Genomic DNA, 8,255 nt, shown 5'->3' with positions numbered 1-8,255 from the left:
TTACAATGGAGAAGGAAACTGCAGAGCACAGTGGTGGAGGGGTCCAGGGCAGGAGAGGAGGCAAGTTAGTCCAGGAGGATGAAGAAAAGCATCCACAATGTGGATGCAGAGAGGACAAGGCAGAGGCACATTCAAAGGGAAGGTCACTCTGCCCAGAGCAGAGACCAGTCTGGTGTCCAGCCACTTCCCAGAAAACAGTGTGGACCCTAAAGCCCAAGTCCTCCCCCTTCTCTTTCAGGGCTAATGCCATGAATTGGCGAGTTTTACCTATGGTTCTCTGGAGCCCGCTGTGGGAGTCGATGGTAGATTCAGGAATAAGGGTAACATGTTCCTTGAAATTCCCGAGACTCCAGCTTTGCTCTTCAAGGAGCTGCTGGCATGCATCACGGCCCCAGGCAACCTGCTCTGTACAGGGGCAGGGACCTCATTCCTGCACTGAGGCGGCAAGGTCCCCATGACTAAACTGACCAAAGTGGTCTGTTGATGCTCTTCTGCCCTGTGATTATGGGTTGTGGGTGATTTTCTACTTTGTGACACCATTTTGGCTTGCAGAGGGCAATTTGGTTAACCCACCAGTGAGCATGTTTTTATAACCCTTGACCTGTGGTATTGACACAGTCAAAGACCCCATGAAAAACAGGACCTCGGAGGACTCTCAGAGGAAATAAGAAGCCAAGCCAACTCTTGGCCTCATGGCCTAATAGCCGTATTAAAAAATCAGTAGTTAAAAGGCGACCATCTCTAAGTCACAGGAGTGAGATAACGCGCCAGGGAAAGTCAGCCCAGCCCTCCAAGACTATGTGGTCAGCAGAAACCCCCACTGAACCCAGACAAAGCAGGGTCTGCACTATTCAGAAAATAACAGTATCAGAGACTGTCCCAGATGATCAGGGCCACTCCAGGTATTAGGGGCCATAGAGCAGTCACTGGAGTAACCACAGTCACCTGGACCTTGCTAGCACAGTGACACACACACACCCAGGTAGTGATCAGTGACCAGACACTTGAGGCCTGAGGAGGTATGATGAAGAACAGCGCAGGTGGGACAGGCCCACCTCCACCTGTGGCTACATCAAGAGACCAGTTCCTGCCCTCCCTGCAGATGCCATAAAAGCTCTGTACCTTTGCTCCTGCTTGGGTCAGCCTGGGGTCTCTGTCCTCCTGTGCTGTCTTCTCCTAGCTCAGGCAGATGTCCTTAATAAAGCCTTAACTGTGTCTCCTCAGGTCTACAACTCTGGATCCAAGAACCCATGGTTGGTAACAGTTTTAATCACTCATTTTTATCACTCATCCTGTAGATTGGATGTCTAAAGCATAAGATGCCCTCCCCCCTACCCCAGCTAAGGCCTATGTGAATCCCTGCCTGCTGCTCCACAGTCCTCTCAATTTATTTTCCCACTAAAGAGAAGGTGGTTCTTTCATAAAATTTAGCACATCATTTATTGTATAAGATTATGCATTCCCTCCATGAAAAGGATCAAAAATGCTCTATCGTGGGGTCCACCTCTGGGGCCTGGCTGATGTGAGCTGCTCTCTCAGGGTAGATTCAGGGATGCTGGGAGACCCGTGAAGTCTGTCTCCTCCATGTTCCCACTTAGTTAGATATAATGAAGATAAATATATTGCATGTAAATATGCTAGCACGTAAATAAACCACAAAATCCAGAGTAGTGTCTACTGGTGATAAGGTTATGGTGAGGGACAGAGAGGGCCCTGTGGGTGGGGCTGGCACCAGGGATGTGGCATTTGCAATTGAGATCTGGGGGAAGAAAGGGGGCAGACAGACTGCTCTAGGCAGAGAGGGACCCTGAAGGCCCTGAAGTGGGGCTGCTTTCCTGGTAGTAGAGGGAGGGAAGTTCAAGGCTGGGCAGAGAATTACGGGACCTGGACAGTGTTGGTGGCCATAGTCCTAGACTTCATTCTGAGAAGGAAGTTAAAAGTCTTAGAGCAGAAAAACAACCTGCTCTATTTGTCTTAACGAGATGCTGGTGTGGAAAACAGAAGGTGGGGACCCTGGGGATGTAGGGGGGTGGGAAACCAAGAGGCCAGCTCAGAGCTGCTGAAGGAATTCAGGTGAGAGAAGGTGGTAAGAAACGCTGATTTGGGACATATTTTGAAAATCCATGTTAACATGTCAAGGATGATTCCACAATGTGGAGCCTAAGCAAGCAACTCACAGATTAACAGAATCTACAGAGGAGTGGTGCTGGGGGAAATTTCAATTTGGGAGAGATGGATTCAAGGTTCTTATCAGTTTTTCAAGCAGAGCTCTGAAGCTCTGGGGAGAGCCCAGGCTGTGAGACATCAGTGTGGGGTTGTCAGTGCGTGGATCACACTGACGAGGACACCAGGAGTCAGCTTGGGGGAGTGAAGGTCTGGGACTGAGCCAATCAGCCCAGATCAGGAGGTTGGAAGGAGGTGCAAAGACCAGCAAGGGTACCAAGGAGAAGCCACTAAGTTCACAGAGGGGAGAGACAAGGAGGATGAGGAGGTGGGATCATCAGATATCCGGTTACCAAGACAGGTGAGCCGGTGCAGCCAAGAGACCTGATGAAGGAAAGGAGAAATTGGAAGGGACTAAACTTGCATCCCTGGACCAGAAGCCATGGGCAGTTTCCTGAAGGAAAATTTCCTGGAGGACAATGACGTGCCCAGGCTGTACCTCAGTCTCTGTTAACAGAGTGCAAGGGGGCCCAGGTTTCCAGCAGATGCCCCAGTAAGAGAGAAGGTGTTCATGGGTTCTAAGGCATGATGTCAGATGCTTTCTTCTTTAGTCTGTGAACCACAAAAGGCCTTCATGGCTTCTCATCCGGGCAACAGCAGTCACCAGAGTTCTTGAAATTACATTCTCTACTTCCCCTTTCTCTTTGGGACAATTTCTTAACATACACAATTTCTATCTGACACAACAGGTGGAACTGCCCACAGCTTCTGGTCCAGGGATCCAAGTTTAGTCCCTTCCAGTTTCCCCTGAGGGGTGTCCTTGCTCTACTCTCCACTAATTCTTGAACGCATGCTAGTGATCTGAATTTTCTTTCAAAGCATCTATTTCCTCTGCATCATCAAATACAGCAGTCTAGGGTGTCATTTCTTTTCTTTTTCTTTTTTATTGATTTAAAAAAAATAAATGACAGTGGAATGCATTATAATTCTTATTACACATATATACCACAATTTTTCATATCTCTGTTCCTCTATAAAGGATTTTGACTTTTCTGCCTGTCTGGTGTCTGGTTAAATTCTTTTCTCATTCCTCCAGCACTAATTTTTTTGCCTTCTCTTTTCTTAATCCCACCAAGCGTTTAATCTCACATGGAGATTCACTGGTCATTTCTGAGAAGTATTCACTTTATTAATCAAACCACCACGGCTTGTTTCCCTTGAATTCATTTTTTGCCTGTTCCGTGTAAATGCTCGCCTTCATCTGGGCTTCTTTTATTGCTCCTTTTCTAATTTCTCAGCCTGAAAGCCGAGTTCACCTATTTTCAATCATTAGCACTTCTAATAAGTGCAGTTGCGCTCGGCTTCCTCTGAGGGCCACTTTGGTAGCATGCTCCAGGTTTTAATAGGTACTGTGCTCATTTGCATTCATTTTTAAATAGTCCATAATTTCCCTTTTGGTTTCCTTTATAACCCCCCAAATTATGTATGAGTGTCTTTATTTGCGATATTAATTTCCAAGTAAAGGTATTTCTTTTTGTTTTTATTTGTTCTAATTACTCATACATGACAGTAGAATGCATTTTGACACATCATACATAAACGGAGTAAAACTTCTCATTCATCTGGTTGCAGATGTAGAGTTACACAGGTCACATAACCATATGCGCACATAGGGTAATAATGTCGGATTCATTCTTCCACGTAGAGATATTTCTAAAGCTTAACATTGGGTTTTGTCATCCTGCAGTGTGTTCCTTGAGCACACTAGATTACACGAGTGTGTTCCCGTGTTTATGCGCAGCTTCAGGGGCAGACGTAGATCATCTGCCTTTTAGAATTTCTTGACATTTTCCTTACGGTACAAAGTTGGTCACTTTTTGTGAGTATTCCATGTATCACAGAAATGAAATCACCAATTTGAAGGATATAAAGTGTACAAAATAAAAACCAGCTTTTTAATTGTTCTATTTGCCTGTTTCTTGATCTGCTGCTTTTACTTAAAGCCAAGTTCTACTTTCCAAGGACTCTTAGGCCGTGGTTGGGGGATGAACAGCCCAGATAACAAACAAGGAGGCTGGCCAGTGACATCTGTAAGGGTCCACAGGATGCTCCCCAGCCAGCCCCCAGATTTCTCCCAACTCAGCCCAGAGGGCCCAGCTCCTATCCAGCTCCTTTTTCCTTGATGGCTGTTGTGGTGTGAACTGATAAATACAATCAATAAGAGTATAAGTGATAGGTAATAGACTAGTAAAAAAATATAGATTATAGATACAAGATTTTGATATGTGAGATAAGACTATTATAAAGAAAGAACTGTCATAGACAGGCCTTCTATTAAAAAAACTGTTATAAGTGCTGTTTCTGATAAACTGAAATGAAAGCTGTTTTCTTATAATATATTGTTTTCTGTACTTTGTACCCCACAAAGTGTACTCAACCCAGGATATGGTGGTCTTGGTGACCCAAGACTTTGAAGTAGATTCTTGCCCCTGCTAACCACCTGCTCGAACTCAGGATATGGTTGTCTAACACCTGCTCAAACCCAAGATGCAATTGTGAGTTGCTGTGTTAATTGCTGTCTTAACTTCTATGATTGGCTTGCTTGCATGACACTAAGGAAAGCCCCTGAGTTGTGGTTTTCATCTTTAAGTTCCCAGGACACAGGCCACGAAATTGCTCTTCTCCCACAGAGCTTCAGTCTCTATGGGTGGGTGACAGTCTCTGGCCAGGTAAATAAAGCTCTCATTGATTTGAATTTGGACTTAACAGTGTTTTCTGAAGGGCTCCTCATAACAATGGCATCTTCTCCACTACAAGGCCCACTTCCCCACCAGCATCCCGAAGCCAGGTGGGAGGTTGAGATGGGGGTATAGTCATGTTTCAGACAAGGATAAAGTCACTCACTCTGTAAAGTACCTGGAACAACATCTGGATGCTCAACAGAGGTGATACCACCTGCTGCCTCTCCACCTAGTCCAGCCCCCGCACCACCCCCAAGTCCCCAGAACAGTCTGAGCAGAGCTGCCTGGGGTGAGCAGCTCCAGAGCCTCAGAGCTCATGGTGAGTATCCTGAGGGGGCCTCAGAGCTCATGTGAGGATGCAGAGGTGCCAGTGCAGCTCTGAGCCCAGCAGCCTCCCTTTCCGCACCCGCCGGCTGGGCCATGCCAGCTTGCCAGTGTGGAAGGCACAGGGGACTGTCCCATCTCTCAGACTGTACTGTACTCCTCTACCAACCCAAGAAGGAGTCCTGGGCCCTCTGGAATGTTCCCTGGCCAATTAGATAGAAGCTTGCCATCCTGCAGCTAACCCCTCAGCAAGACCTGAGGATACCCAGGGAACAGGGATAAACAGAGCTGCATCTGCTTGCGGACTGCATGCCCCTGGCCTCTGATCCAGGAGGGCTTTCTCCTCCAGCTCCTTCTGTGCTTGCCCACCATGCACCACCCCACACTCCATGCCCAATCCCTTCCCACTCTTGTACATCAGTGCCCACCTACTAAACAACGATCACATGGATTCTGCAGTTCTGTTCCGGTGCCCCAACAGGCCTGCTCACACATGTGCTTCCTTCTCTCTTCTTGCAGAATACTAATTGCTCTGCACTCCCCGTTGCCATCTGTCTACCTGTGAGCAGCCTTTTTCTTGAGATCAGCGTTGGTCCCTCAGCCAGATCAGTGGGGACTTTGCAAACCAGGGGCTCAGGGATTACCCGCTCCTCCCAGGAGTTCTGCTTCAACCCAGACTCAAAAGAGCAATCAACTAGTGGAGGAAAGATCGTATAGATGACTTCTCAATGCCACAGTTTCCAGCCGCCCAGGTGACAGGACCTCAAGGCTCTCCTCTGCACCTGAGCCCCCTCCCATAACCTCTGCTTGATTCCTTCCCAGTTCTCTGGGAAGTGTGTCTTCTGGCCCTGTCACAGAACTTCCCAATGGGTTCTCAACAGACCTGCACCCACCACTGCAGCCTGGCCCCCCTCCTCCATCTCTACAGGGCAGCAGCTGAGCATATCCAGCCCAGTTCTCCTAAGGTAGATTCCCTTGGCATGAGCTGACAGCGAGATGTGTGAAGGAGATGTGTCCTCTCAGACCTTCCTTGGGAGAGCCCCAGAGGTGTCCAGGGCCCCTGACCCTGTGAGTAACTGGAGGGTTATCCTGCTCTTGTCCCCAGCCTCTACTGTTTCTCTGCTCCATTCCACATTTAGGAGACCAAAATATGTCTTCAAATATGACAGTAGGAGACCAGAATATGTCCCCAAATATGACTATGGCGACCAGAACATGTGCCCCAAATTTTTTTGCCTGCTTAGCGTAGGATTATGTTGAACTAGTTTGAGATACAAGAGCCACCAAAAAAGTTCTGAGAATAAGAATAGAAGTTACCCTTTTGTAAGGGAAATTCACATCCTTAAAGGACTCTTCCCCTGAACCCAACAGCGATGGCATCCTTGTGCACCTGGATGGTGGATCTCCCCCATACCTCCTTCTTTGTTTTCAAGGACAATGATACTTATATCTGAAAGCAAATCATTGTCTTCAGGCCTGCTCACCTGCCCCAGGCCTCCCAGTATCACAGATCAGAGAAAATCACTTTTCCTCCCAACATCACAAGGCTCCTGGCCCCTCTCAGGGCCCGTTCCAACTGTACTCCAAGCTGTTCCAGGATCATCTGAGAAAGACCAGGTGACCTCCACATGGCCTCCTCCAGACCACTGGTCTCTCCTTCCTCTGCCCATGGAACCAGCACTGCTTCTGGCCCTTCCAGGAACACCTTTGGGGCTTCTTGGGCTTCCTGAATCCCCACACAGACCCCTGTACCTCCTGGCCTGGGGTGGGTAGGGTGTTTTCAGCCTCTGGTCTTCTCCGCTGCATCCTTCTTGGGGATGATTCATCCCCCCCACCCTGGGCTCCAGCATCTAAGTCTGCTCCTCCACGCATCTGCTCTCCCAAGTCCACTGCTTATTCCACCTTCAAGCCACCTCCCACCCAGGTCACCTCCCCAGTACAGTAGACAGGCATCTGCCTCTCCTGAGCCCAGGTGCCCTATGTCACCACTCTCCAAAGGCCCATCATGCTCCAGACACAACCCACCATCTGGCAGCCACTTGCAGGCCTCACAAGGGTTACCATCACCCCACAGACTACCCCTGCCCTGTCCTCTCTCCCAGCCCCAGGTCCCTCACTCAGCTCTAGTCACCAGGGCCCCTGCACTTCCCCAAGTGTCAGGCTGACCATGTCCAGGGACCTTGCACTTGGGCCTACCTGGAGCACCACTGACATATTTCCTGGTATGGCATTCTACCCAAATGTGCAAGTTTCTATCCAAATGTCACTCTCAATCTTCCCTGGACAATATAGTGTAGACTCCTCACAGAATGCATCACCCTCTCTGCAGAATCCACAACTCCTGGAACCATCTGGAACTCCTGGAACCATCAGCCGTTTACTGGGGATTCAGCCTGAGGACAAAAAAAAGCCCAGAACCATCCCTGGTCTCGGATGGGGCAATATGTCATCAAAAGATGCTGTGCCTGGCCTGGTGGAGCCTCTACCCACAGAGGAAAGAGGTGGAGGCCTGATGGCAATTCAGACCCTTTGAATATGTCTGTGTCTGGGTGCTTCTGAATCTGTGTGTTTACGTGTATTCATGTGTGTGTGTGTGCATCTGTGTGTTTGTTCTTCGTTCTTTGTGATTTCTATGAATGAACAGATTGAATCAAATCAAATTATTGCTTAAATCAAAATTAAAAAAAAAAAAAAGCAGGCATGGGTGTTGCGCTCCCCTTTAGGGTGTGTTCTGCCTTCAGGTCTCTTTTGCACATCTCCTGAGCTTGCTAGCTCTGGCCACAAGATGGACCTATTATTGTCCCTTCCTTGGGCACCTGTTCTGCCCTCTGTCCCCAGGTACAACAGTGAGCAAGCAGACATCAGAGACTCCGAAGTGGAGCATGTGCATTTTGGGGAGAGACAAAGGACAAATAATAAAAAAGAAAGTGTCATCAAACAGTGACAGGTGTTGTGAGGAAAGCAGAGCAGGAGTGGGGCTGGGAGGAAGGGTCTCCTCAAAATCAGATTTAGCTCCTATACAATGTT

This window comes from Marmota marmota, unplaced genomic scaffold (assembly GCF_001458135.2).
Source record: "Marmota marmota marmota unplaced genomic scaffold, marMar, whole genome shotgun sequence".
Classification (NCBI taxonomy): domain Eukaryota; kingdom Metazoa; phylum Chordata; class Mammalia; order Rodentia; family Sciuridae; genus Marmota; species Marmota marmota.
This window is presented reverse-complemented; position numbering follows the sequence as displayed.